General features: G+C 42.4%; 1 protein-coding gene across 3 annotated transcripts in view; it reads left to right on the plus strand.

The window, feature by feature from the left end:
• Positions 1 to 12184, plus strand: part of LOC106588624 (KH domain-containing, RNA-binding, signal transduction-associated protein 3) — a 145594-nt gene that overhangs the window by 61389 nt on the left and 72021 nt on the right. The gene's annotated exons all lie outside the window — the stretch shown is intronic.

A 12184-nucleotide genomic window follows, 5' to 3' on the forward strand; every position in this document is an offset into this window, starting at 1 on the left:
TAAGGATATGGCATGCATTGTTGAGTTTCAGTCTATTAGATGTTATTAATGATGTATCAATGTGAGGGAAAATACTTCATAGTAGACAGAATCAATATCAATAACAATGCAATGCCATAATTTCTGACTTTTCCCATAAAAGCTCATACAAATGTTTTGTATTACAAAGAAGTGACATTTTAAAAGGCTCTGTGACTGTATGTCTGTAACATGTTTTGGCTGTATGGAGTCAAACCAACCAGTAGGCTCTAGCTAACCCTTTAAAGGGGCATTCTGGGATTGGTACACCCATTTTTTTTAACTTCTGAATTTTGTCCTCAGAACAGCCTCAATCCGTCAGGGCATGGACTCTACAAGGTGTCGAAAGTATTCCACAGGGATGCTGACCCATGTTCCCACAGTTGTGTCGGATGTCCTTTGGGGGGTGGACCATTGTTGACACACAGGAAACTGTTGACCGTGAAAAACCCAGCAGCGTTGACACAAACCGGTGCGCATGGCACCTACTACCATACCCCGTACTTCAAAATGTTATCTTACCCATTCACCATCTGAATGGCACACATACACAATCCATGTCTCAATTGTCTCAAGGCTTAAAAATCTTTTAACCTGTCTCCTCCCCTTCATCTACACTGATTGAAGTGGATTTAATAAGTGACATCAATAAGGGATCATCGCTTTCACCTTGATTTACATTTACGTCATTTAGCAGACGCTCTTATCCAGAGCGATTTAGGGGGGAGGGGTAGGGGGGGAGGGTTAGAAGGATTACTTAATCCTATCCCAGGTATTGCTTAAAGAGATGGGGTTTCAGGTGTCTCCGGAAGGTGGTGATTGACTCCGCTGTCCTGGCGTCGTGAGGGAGTTTGTTCCACCGTTGGGGTGCCAGAGCAGCGAACAGTTTTGACTGGGCTGAGCGGGAACTGTGCTTCCGCAGAGGTAGGGAGGCGAGCAGGCCAGAGGTGGATGAACGCAGTGCCCTTCTTTGGGTGTAGGGACTGATCAGAGCCTGAAGGTACGGAGGTGCCGTTCCCCTCACAGCTCCGTAGGCAAGCACCATGGTCTTGTAGCAGATGCGAGCTTCAACTGGAAGCCAGTGGAGTGTGCGGAGGAGCGGGGTGACTGTCGTGGAAGAGCTTAATGTTTTATACACTCAGTGTATATCGATTGATTCTTGAAAAAGCTAGCTTATTAAAATACCTCACGAGATTTGTTCAACTGTCTTACCTTAAATCCTGGACTTCCCCTTGAAAAGCACTTCCATGCGCCGCAGCAGTATCTCCCTTTTAGCCTCAGCCTCGTCTGCAGTTCTAATTGACACCAGATGAGTAATTTAAATGAAAAAGGAAGGCTCTCAGGTCGTTATGAGTTATGATGATTCAGTGCATTTTGATAATGTAACCTGACATGAATTCCAGATAATGACCATCATTACGCCAAGTCACAGTTCCTTCTCCTCTTTTCACGTCCCCCCTCCTTTCAGAGCCTAATGATGGTTTGATGGGAAGCTTCATTTGGCTAAGCGACGTTGAACCGATAAACATCAGCTCATGCTAATTATATATTAATAGTTCAAGCAGTGTTGCTGTGCTGTTCCTTTTAGAAAGCAATCTCAGAGAAAGGCGTATCATGCCAAGTAGGCGTGTGGTTGGACCCATGAATTCTAGTTGGATAAAAAGACAGACACATATGTTGGTACAGTACCATTTATTTGAGTGCTCTCACTCACTGTAGCATATCGACATGCAAAGTGTGTTACGGTGAACATTTCCTCCGAATCTGTTCAGAATCTACAGCTGTAGTTTTTAGTGTTTGTTATGTGTTTATTTTCCAACGGTGGACCAGCATCAGAGTTTATGTGATGCCATAAGGAGCCATGGGCAGGCATCTGAGTTCTTGTTCAGGCTGGCCACACAGAGATAGTGGTTAATCTTAGAGTGAATCTGACAGGAGAAAGGCGTCTGGTCCCTTCCCCAGGATAGCTCACGTCAACTCTCATCTCGCTCTTCCACAACCTCCTAAACTGCATTTTTAATCAGACACCTTCAAAGTGCAGGTAGTCTAGTGTGTCTAGGATTGGACGGCTGGAGAAGCAAAGGGGCTGATGGAGACGTCAAATGGGCAGGGGGGGGATGGGGGGTGGGGGGTGGGGGGGCAGGACAGATGTGAGGGGAGAGGACAGGTGTAGGGGAAGCTTCTATTTGGAGTGTGTGTGTGTTATGGTGGTGGGTGGTAGCTTCCAGTAGCATCTCATTGGTGTGGGAGACCATCATTCCAGCCTTCTGTTACTGTATCCCTGTATTATCCAGCTCCACAGGAGGCCCTGCTTTCATGCATATTTAATACAGTAAGGTATACCTAACTAGCTATCTGAACCTCAGATGTTCTCCACATGGGATGTTCTCTATGTGGGTACTTTATCCTGCTGGGGCGATGTTTCTCCAGAGCCAGCTTCATTTTCTGCTAATCTATTGTTTTGTGGGAAAAACATAATGTTTTATGAACTCAATATTTGTGAATTATGCATAGAGAATGCCATTAACCTATATAACAGGTTTGAGGCACGAGCCAGTGTGTTGGAGTCTCACGTCTGCAGTGTCAGAGTAACTAACTGTTTTAGTTTGAGTTAAATGTAGTGCAGTGGTGGTGATACAGTATACTAGCGTGCTTAAATCTACATAGGGTTTCTTTAGTATCTTCAAAGTCTCTTTTAGTTTTACACTAAGACATACATTACATATAGAATATGCCTTGTCTGGGGTTTTTGGAATGCTTTTCAGATATTTTAGTAAACAAAACATATTGCATAATGGTTTGTTGTTGAATATGCAACCGAGGCAGTCTTATAGCAGGGTGTCTGGGGACATATCTTTACCATGTGTGAGCATGCGTGTGTGTTTGTATTTCATGGTTTGTTTGTTTTCTTTCGGGGCCTTGAAATATTGTACTTATTTCAGTCTTAAGTGGATTGAGACAGTGAACAAGGAGATATTTGAGTCTGCATGGATATGTAGGTCAGAGGAGTTCATTGGAGCTACTTAGACTTGTAACCCAGATTGGTTGTGACAGCAGAAGACTGTCACACTGGCTGGGGCCACATGTAATGTAATGGTTATGGTTATTACACTGCTGTCAGGCTAGCAGGCACTGTCTTTCTGAAGAACACAGCTTAATCAGACAAGGCTTTGCCATGACAGAGATCGGAGTTCAGAGTTAGTCTACTAGTCAAGGGATGTTGTTCAGAGTTAATACTGCATGAGTCCCACCCTGTATGGCACCCTATTCCCTATGGACCCTGGTCAAAAAGTAGTGCACTATGTAGGGAATAGGGTGCCATTTGGGACTCATTCTGACTCTGAACTATATATATAACTGGTAATTATTTGATTATTTTATGAATCTGCCTCCAGGGGACACAGCATGGAAATTGCATTATTCTGCAGTTTAAGAAACCTTTGCAAATATAGTCATATAGCAGATGCTTGAATTTTTGCTGAAAATGTAATCTCTATATGAACTGCTTGGAGACCTGACTTGACATCCTAATAAAGCTTGTCATGATATGTCTACATGGAGTATATCATGTCCTCTACTTTTATGAAGGGCATCAGTATGAGCTGAGGACACCGAGATGAGTATCTAGTATCTAGTAGTTTGGTTGAGGATGAGAAATAAGAACTCATAAGCCACATTTTTATCCTTTGATGTCTTTGACTGTCTTCTGAACTTAAACATCTCTGTCTCCCCAGACTGTTATATGGAAATATAAAAATGCATATGCAATTCAAGACTCCTCCAGTTAGATGAGAAAAACCCCCAATTGCTTCTTCCCATTGCCATGACAAGGAATTGTCTAAATTGTTTATAGCTGTACAAATCTATAAACAATTTATAACAAAAAGAAATAACTGAATTCATCGAACCATTATACCACAGTATAATATCACAGTAAAATAATGAATTTTAAGGCTGTATTTCTTTTTGTTATGCAGCTGTCTTTATCCAAAATACAGTTCCTTCAGAAGGTATTCATACCCCTTGTATTATTCCACATTTTGTTGTGTTACAGCCTTAATTCAAAATGTATTAAATAGATTTTTTCCTCTCTCGTCTACACCCAATACCCCATAATGACAAAGTCAAACATGCTTTTAGAAATATACAGAAATATGGAGCCAATACTTTGTTGAAGCACCTTTGGCAGTGATTACAGCTGTGAGTCTTTCTGGGTAAGTCTCTAAGAGCCTTCCACACCTGGATTGTGCAATATTTGCCCATTATTCTTTTCAAAATTCTTTAAGTTCTGTCAAATTGCTTCTTGATCATTGCTAGACAACCATTGTCAGGTTTTGCCATAGATTTTCAAGTAGATTTAAGTCAAATCTGTAACTCGTCCACACAGGAACATTCATTGTCTTCTTTGTAAGCAACGCCAGTGTGGATTTGGCCTTGTGTTTTAGGTTATTGTCCTGCTGAAAGGTGAATTTGAATTTGTTTCTCAGTGTCTGGTGGAAAGCATACTGAACCATGTTTTCCTTTAGGATTTTTTCCTGTGCTTAGCTCCATTGCATTTCTTTTTTATCCTGAAAAACTCCCCAGTCCTAAACGATTACGAGCATATCCATAACATGATGCAGCCACCAGCATGCTTGAAAATATGGAGAGTGGTGCTCAGTAATGTGTTGTATTGGATTCGCCCCAAACATAATGCTTTGTATTCAGGACAAAAAGATAATTGCTTTGTCACGCTGTCAAATAGGTTAGTAATGTGGAGTTATTATAATGTAGTTGATCCATCATCATTTTCTCCTACCACAACCATTATACTGTTTCAAAGTCACCATTGGCCGCATCCTGAAATCCCTGAGCGGTTTCCTTCCTCTCTGGCAACTGAGTTAGGAAGGATGTCTGTATCTTTGTGTGACTGGGTGTATTGATACACCATCCAAAGTGTAATTAATAACTTCACCATGCTCAAAGGGATATCAGCTTCTTTTTTTTTTACCCATCTATCAATAGGTACCTTTCTTTGTGATGCATTGGAAAACCTCCCTAGTCTTTGTGTGGTTGAATCTGTGTTTGAAATTCACTGCTCGACTGAGGGACTTTACAGATTATTGTATGTGTGGGGTACAGAGATGAGGTAGTTATTCAAAAATCATAATTTTTCACACAGAGTGTGTCCATGCAACTTATTATGTGACTTGTGAAGCAAACTTTTACTCCTGGACTTATTTAGGCTTGCCATAACAAAGGGGTTGAATACTGATTGATCAAGACATTTCAGCGTCTCCTTCTTAATTAATTTAAATGAAAAATGTCAGAAAACATCATTCCATGGGGTATTGTGTCATTGTCAAAAATTCTCAATTTAATCCATTTCAAATTCATGGTATAACACAACAAAATACGGCAAAACTCAAGGTGTGTGAATACTTTCTGAATGCACTGTATTCCCAATACTATCAGTAAGGCAGGGTGGGGCAGGCCAAATAACTGCATTCCTATATACTCTATCATCTCTATGAGAATGATGAGAGAGGAAGATTTAACTGAACAGAGAACAGAGGAGGCCCAGGTTAGTTGGGTGTATTCCTGATACCAACGGGCAGGCTGCTGAGTTGAAAAGGCCCCCTGCAGTGGTGGAGGGCCTCTCAGTCTCAGTTTTAACATAGCTGGGCTGCCAGGGGCTGCAGGGAGGGAGAGTTTGCAGTCTTAATCCTGGACATTGTTTGCTGGCTGTACGCAGGTCTGGGCACATTACTTACCTCACAGCAGAGAACCCGGCTGCCAGGGGCCAGGGGAGAGCGAGGGAGAGAAAGCGAGGGAGAGAGAGAGAGAGAGAGAGAGAGAGAGGGAAGGAGATGGGGGCAGGGGCTGCAGGGAGAGAGATAGGGCCTGGGAGGGCAGGGAGAAAGGGTGAGAGAAGGCACAGTGAGCAGTGAGAAAAGGAGAGAGACAGAGAGAGAGAGAGAGAGAGTGAGAGAGAGAGAGAGAGAGAGAGAGAGAGAGAGAGCCCAGCACTGGGCCGGGAAAGGAGAACGTAATCTCCAGATTAGGGACCAAAACGAATTCCTGCCGCCAGACTGACCTTGTCAGGGAGCCAGTGAAATTGGTGGACGGCATGAGGGTCGGAGTGTTGAACTGAGGCTGAACCCTGTGTGGTTGGATGGTCGGAGTGTTGAGCTGCGCGCTTTCTCTTTCTAGGTTCACAGCCCGATACCCTAAATCACACTGAATTGGTGGTCATATTAGCAATGAAACAAAGACAGTGAACCCTGCATGGTGGGAGGGTTTGAGTGTTGAGCTGAGACAACCCTGCATGGTAGGTAGGTCTGAGTGTTGAGCTGAGACAACCCTGCATGGTGGGAGGGTCTGAGTGTTGAGCTGAGACAACCCTGCATGGTGGGAGGGTCTGATTGTTGAGCTGAAACCACTCTGCATGGTGGGAGGGTCTGAGTGTTGAGCTGAGACCACCCTGCATGATGGGAGGGTCTGAGTGTTGAGCTGAGACCACCCTGCATGATGGGAGGGTCTGAGTGTTGAGCTGAGACAACCCTGCATGGTGGGAGGGTCTGAGTGTTGAGCTGAGACAACCCTGCATGGTGGGAGGGTCTGATTGTTGAGCTGAAACCACTCTGCATGGTGGGAGGGTCTGATTGTTGAGCTGAGACAACCCTGCATGGTGGGAGGGTCTGAGTGTTGAGCTGAGACAACCCTGCATGGTGGGAGGGTCTGAGTGTTGAGCTGAGACAACCCTGCATGGTGGGAGGGTCTGATTGTTGAGCTGAAACCACTCTGCATGGTGGGAGGGTCTGAGTGTTGAGCTGAGACCACCCTGCATGGTGGGAGGGTCTGATTGTTGAGCTGAGACAACCCTGCATGGTAGGTAGGTCTGAGTGTTGAGCTGAGACAACCCTGCATGGTGGGAGGGTCTGAGTGTTGAGCTGAGACAACCCTGCATGGTGGGAGGGTCTGAGTGTTGAGCTGAGACAACCCTGCATGATGGGAGGGTCTGATTGTTGAGCTGAAACCACTCTGCATGGTGGGAGGGTCTGAGTGTTGAGCTGAGACCACCCTGCATGATGGGAGGGTCTGAGTGTTGAGCTGAGACCACCCTGCATGATGGGAGGGTCTGAGTGTTAGCTGAGACAACCCTGCATGATGGGAGGGTCTGATTGTTGAGCTGAAACCACTCTGCATGGTGGGAGGGTCTGAGTGATGAGCTGAGACCACCCTGCATGATGGGAGGGTCTGAGTGTTGAGCTGAGACCACCCTGCATGATGGGAGGGTCTGAGTGTTGAGCTGCGCGTTTTCTCTAACTCGGTTCACAGCCTGACACCCTGAATCACACTGAATTGGTGGTCATATTAGGATTGAAACAAAGACAGTTTGTCAACAGCCTGCTTTCATGTAGCGATCATTTCTCTATCACTATACGGAGGTGGAGCTGTAGAGGTGGAGGAAGAGAAGGAGGCATTGATAATTCAAATGTAAATGCATTTTAGAGTGATTTCTGTCTGAGATTGATTTAATGAACAGAGGCGAGGAGCGCCTGGTCTCCTGTTGTGAGGAAACTGACCAGGGTTGTTCTAGGTCTGCACAGTCATTAAGGCTTTGCTTCAGAACATTACAGAATAATGACATGACATTCCTGTTTCAGCATTTCTATTCATTTGGTCCTTAATTTCACTTAAAAGCCAAAAGTAAAACTCATTATCTCTTTTGCAGAAAGAAAACAATATACTGTATTTTTCAATAAAGAGGAAATCAACAAACAAACGCATTTTGAATATTTTTTATTAAATGTCAACTTAAAGTCCGTTTTTTTCCCAGCCCTAAGAGTCCCATCTGTTTGAAAGGACAGAGAGAAATGAGTTAAATTCCATCTGTGTTAATATGAAGTTCTTTTGACCACACAATGTCACCTGGAGGCTTCAGGTAATCACTTAACCGACTGAAACCCAGAGTATGGTGCTTTTCATCAGAGTCTGTCAGTTGTCATGGAAATCTACAAAGAGTCACAAGCAGGGGGCAATTTGAGGGGAAAATAACATCTACATCAAAAACTGGGCTAACACAAGACTGTGGCACATTGAGATGACAGCAGGTAGCCCTGGTATTGATCTGTAACCTGGTAAATCTAGCTACCCAAACCTACAGACCACTTATATTGTGTGTTTCTTACTCATGTTGTTTCTTTCTTAATATAATATACACGTACTATAATGTTGTATCATGACACCATTTTATATAGTCTGTTTGACTGGGAAGTATTTCGGTATTAAGTTGAGACAGAAATATATAGGATGCATAGGCTACACGGCAAAGTTTGGGAAATCGATTAAGACACTACTACATAAAACAAGTAACCAAATAAATGATTATGTTTATTTAACTCTAAAGCACCAGTCTGTTCCAGCCAATTGAGTTAGAATGTGGAGTTAGACAGTTTTACTTATTTTTCTTTATGTAGGAATTTGAAGAAGCCTTTTATGGTAATAATGTTTGGTTCGTGCTATATCACAGAAACATTGCATAACATGTTTCTCTCTTTTTCTGTAATGTCTAAATTCTCAAAGCTCTGACATGCTTTACCATCACAAAAGTAGACTTGGACATTTTCTGCCTGAGGAAGTTTGTACAAAGACATAATGTCTTTCTTCTGGAAAAACATAACAAAAACAACATGAAGACAGAGTAAGGAGCAGGACAGAACACATTTAGAAGAATAATGTCCAAGCATTTGTCGCCGAACTCATGGTGTGTGACCATTATTGCCCAGGACCACATTGCCTCCGGTTTGGAAGAAATGTAATACGCTTAACCTTATGCATCTATCAACTAGTCTCAAGGAGTTTGGTGAAAATGTCACGGTTTAGCCACAAATACAATGTATGCATTCCCCACATAGTTTGCATGATCAATATTTGATGTGAACGCTATTAGACCTCTGATGCTTGATCTTCTTAATATCACATCGCAACATTTACCTTCTCTGCAATGTGACATTAGAGGATGTAACAACCCCCTCATCTCAACTCCTCACCGCTCACAGTCTGATGTGGAAGTCAAGCATAATCTTGCAAATCTCTTCCAGTTAATGCATTTTAAATGGAAGGATGGATGTGGTCTAAGTAAGTGCACTGCTTTTCTTTAGTGATTCCATGTCTAATAGAGGACTAGACATCTGGGAGCTGGGCCAGGCCCCCTACTGTGTAGATCCTAGCTATCACCGAAGCCCACGGAGGCCTTGTAAAGCTGTAAATACAATTTTAATGACATATCTATCCTCTTTGATGGACGAAGAAGAACCACAGTACCCATCAAACAATACCTTTTTCTTGGACTTAAGGGCCAGTTGAAATGCATCCACCACTACAGTCACCACTGGTTCGGAGGAGAAGAGGGCCCTCTTAGTGAACAATGTGTTCTTGATACCTGTTAACCAAACCAATGTGGAAATAGAACACCAAACTGCAGTTTAGGTTGTTTCAATAGAGGGGACAGCTAGGTATTATAGATGGGAAATATCCACACATTTAAGGCCCAGATGTTTTAAAATCCTTATAGCCGTGAACATTGAGGGATTTCACCGACACATCAGAGAACTGTTGAAACCAATAACGAGGTATCGACTCATCCACAGGATACTGAATATTGCCCTGAGGACAACCAGAGCATTGAGGAACAAAGACAGACTCTCTGTAAGGCCACATATTAATATTCATCTGGGCTCTCCTCAGAATGTGAGGAATCTGCTCCTGGGATGAGTTCAGGCTTAGAAGAGATTCCAGCTTACTGATATATCCGTTATTGTAGTCTTTCACTTCATTCTTGGAATCTAATGCTGTCAACTAGGGGAGGCAAGTAGCCTAGTGGTTACAGTGTTGGGCCAGTTACCGAAAGGTTGCTGGATCGAATCCCTGAGCTGACAAGGTAAAAATCTGTCGTTCTGCCCCTGAACAAGGCTGTCATTGTAAATAAGAATTTGTTCCTAACTGACTTGCTGAGTTAAGTAAAAAAAAACTCAGAGAAGCAAGACCTCAAGATGTGATGGAAATGATATGTAGAAAGTCAAATCTGGAGACAACTTGTTTTCAATTTCTTCACATCACTACCATGGCTTTATTAGCCTGTATGTGAAAGACCCAGATGTTACACGTGTCACACAAGTTACACTCTGATATCATGCTGAGCCAGTAGGGCTGTGATGGTCATGGAATTTTGGATGACAATAATTGGCCAGCCAAATGACCGTGGTCACTGTAATAACTATTTGAATAGCAAAAAAATAATATATATATATATATATATATATATATATATATATATATATATATATAAAATGTTTGTTTTTTATTATAATTGTTTTACGCACATTTTCTCCTCTCTGCTTCTGACTGTGCTGAATAGACAGTAGTGGTACATGGTTATAAATCACTGGGGAAGCCAAGCCAGGAAAAAAAGCCATATAACAACCTATGTGTTGTGATAATTGCGTTGTTTGCTCTATAACCTGTTAGTTCATATGTCTTACCACCGTGATATATAGGCCTATAAGAATAAGACAATAAGAAGACACGGCGGGCAGAATAAATTCAACCACCGTGTGTTTCATCACAAAACCAGAGAGCAACATCTGTCTGGTGAAGTCCACAAAGCATATTACATGTGAGAAACAGGTACATGACCTACAGCATGGTCAAGCAAGTTATTCATGTTTCTGACATTTTCAGACTACTAAACAACTATTGATTTAGAACACCAGAGAGTTATCGAGAGAAAACAGGAGCTGCCTCCACTATTCCAGCACCATTTCAACTTCAACTTTTCATCATCATCAAATCACCTATACTTAGTCTAATACTGTGACAACTAAAAGATACCAAAAACAATTTAGTCCAATCAACATAAGCTAAATATAATGTGGCTGTCCATGGCACTGATTTCTCTGTGTGTGTGAGTGTGTGTGTATGTGTGTGTATGTAGAAAAAACATGTTGACTCACCCTACTTAGAGAACTGCCAATGCCATCCTCCTCTCTTTCATGTTGCCGAAATGGTCTATCACTCTGTCATACAGTACGCACTTTTAGTTTTTGTTGTCATAGGCTACCTTGATAAAATGCTTGCCCGCTAGCCTAACTTCCTTTCATGGGCATTAGCCAGCTAGTTAGCATTAGCCTTCTACATCTAGCTACATATTGAACTTCCATCCTCTCAAGCCAGAGGCACAATTTATGAATTTATGGCTGGATAAGAATCACCATTAAAATCGCAGATGTAATCATGGAGCATTACGGATAATTAAGTGAAGCTACAAGTCCAAATCCTTATCTCCACCCATGACTAATTTAGGAAAGGGCCCATTTGAACTAGCTAGCTAGCCACTGGAGGGCAACAACACAATGTTTTTTTTCTGTCAATGACTTTTGGCTTTCGATGTGATATGACTGGAAAAGCTCATTGTTCTAGCTGTGTTAATGGTGTGAAGCCAAATACAAACTGGCTTCCCTTGACACATTTTTGTTGGTGCGCCAGGACCATTCACAGTTGAGCTCACTCAGTTTAACTCAACGCTGATTGGCTATTATTGTATAAATTATTTTATCAAGGGAGGCCAGATGCTCGCTGGCTTACCTTGCATTCAATGCTATGGGCAGCAACAATATCATACTCCTTTTGACCTGACAGCATCGCTCGGATGCTTTCTCCGGTGAGATACATTTAGCCTCTTCCAAATTGAAGAAACGTTATGAAACACAGAGAGACTAAAGATAAATTATTTTAGACTTTTTTTCTTGGTAAATTTTTGAGGGAAGCCTGGCTTCCTTTGGCAACCAATGAATACACTCCACGGTGAATAGAACGTGCATCCCCATTCAGGTCAATGATGGCATAATGAGTGGACTGGCGGCCATTGCGAGTGTACCCATAGGAGCAAAGCAGGAAGTAAAATATGTGCTAAAATATGTGCTGTGATTTGTTGGTTCAACTCAACTGACATTACAAAAAATACATACCATTTCATGAGCCACATCAGTTAACATCATTTGAATTAACATTATACGTACATTACCATGGAAATTATTGCATCACAATACCAGGCAGCTATTGTGAGTGTACCAATTAGTTTACCAGTCAAATTGCCAGGGTTAGAAGTTCCAAGCCTGTTCTA

This window comes from Salmo salar, chromosome ssa27, assembly GCF_905237065.1.
Source record: "Salmo salar chromosome ssa27, Ssal_v3.1, whole genome shotgun sequence".
Classification (NCBI taxonomy): domain Eukaryota; kingdom Metazoa; phylum Chordata; class Actinopteri; order Salmoniformes; family Salmonidae; genus Salmo; species Salmo salar.